Source organism: Hylobates moloch, unplaced genomic scaffold (genome assembly GCF_009828535.3).
Source record: "Hylobates moloch isolate HMO894 unplaced genomic scaffold, HMol_V3 SCAFFOLD_26, whole genome shotgun sequence".
Taxonomy (NCBI): domain Eukaryota; kingdom Metazoa; phylum Chordata; class Mammalia; order Primates; family Hylobatidae; genus Hylobates; species Hylobates moloch.
Genome location: NW_026652301.1, coordinates 2,702,869 through 2,704,471, shown reverse-complemented (window position 1 = coordinate 2,704,471; position 1,603 = coordinate 2,702,869).

Genomic DNA, 1,603 nt, shown 5'->3' with positions numbered 1-1,603 from the left:
CATAACGTCTTTGAGGTTCATCCATGTTGTTGCATATTGTGGGAATTCCTTATTTTTAAGGTGGAATAATATTCCATTGTATAAGGATGGCTATTATATTTTTTAAAAGACAACAAGTGTTGGTAGAGATGTAGAGAAAATTGAATGCTTGTATACTGGTGATGAGAATGCAAAATGGTGCAGCCACTATAGAAAACAATACGGAGATTTCTCAAAAAATTAAAAATGGAACCACCATATGATCCAGCAATCCCACTTCCAGGTATTTCTCCAAAAGAATGAAAATCAGAATCTTGAAGAGATATTAGCACCCAAATGTTCAATACAGCACAATTGACAATAGTCAAAGTGTGGAAGCAATCTAAATATCTACGGAAGGATAAATGGATTAAAAAAAGTGGTATGTATTACTAGATACATAAGAACTTTTAAGTTCAAGAAGCGAATTCTGATCCAAACCACTGTGCTCCTAGACACTTATCAGCAACATCTCCTGGGAACTTGTTAGAAATGCAAATTATTTGCCTCACCCTAGATCTGAATCAGAACCCCTCTGTTTTAACAAACCCAGAACTCTCAAGTTTGAAAACCACTCATCTAAACCCTTATCCTATCTTTGAATCATTGATCCACAACTTTATCCTGCCTTTAGCAGTGACCTTTTCTAATTTTAAGCACCACCACAATTCTGCCTCTAAAGTCAGTGGAAATTCAGGAGGGCTAGAGAAGGACGAATAAAAAAAAAAAAATCTATGGTATTACATATGTACAGAGCAAAATGCTGCACTTTGTCCAAAAATTGGAGGATTTCCTTTTTTTCCCAAACTGTACATGGGTTTGGAAGGGCTAATTGGGTGAACATAAAAGCCATGTACTGGTTGGCTGTACTTCCACATCTGTGGTTTTTCAATAGCTATTCTAGAAAAAGGTTTTACTCCCACCTTGACTTCTAAATTTTAAAACACCTCCATCTCTGAAAAACACTTTTCAATAATTGTCAATTAGAGTGAGGATAGTAGGGCAAGCAGCTGCTTTAGTTTATTTAAGGAAGCTGCCAGGCGATGTCAGCTCCAGGTGTTTCTAAATATTAAGGTGATGGGGTACATCCCTCAACTTTATAGAGAAAGCAAGGGGCTGTCCCCTATGTTTCTTCTTTAAAAACCCACAAGGCTACTACTTTCCAATCAATTTCCTATGATTTATCTTAGCGCATTTACATCTAATCCAAACACTACCAGATGAAGGCTGAAAAAGGATTGTTAGGGAAGTAAAGTAAGATGGCTTCAGAGTCCCTGCGTCTTCCTTCGCAAACTCCTTCCATAATTTAAATGCTAAAGCATGATAAGGTTTTTAATAGACTATTTTGTTGTGTGTGTGTGTATATATATATATATATATATATATCTAAGGTATACGGCATGATGATATATGTGTGTGTGTATATATATATATCTCTAAGGTATACGGCATGATGTTTTCATATACATAGTGAAATAGTTATTAGAGTTAAGCAAATTAACAAATTAACATGTCCATCATCTCACATAGTTACACAATTTTTTCTTTTCTTTTTTCTTTCTTTTTTTTTTTTTTTTTTTTTTTT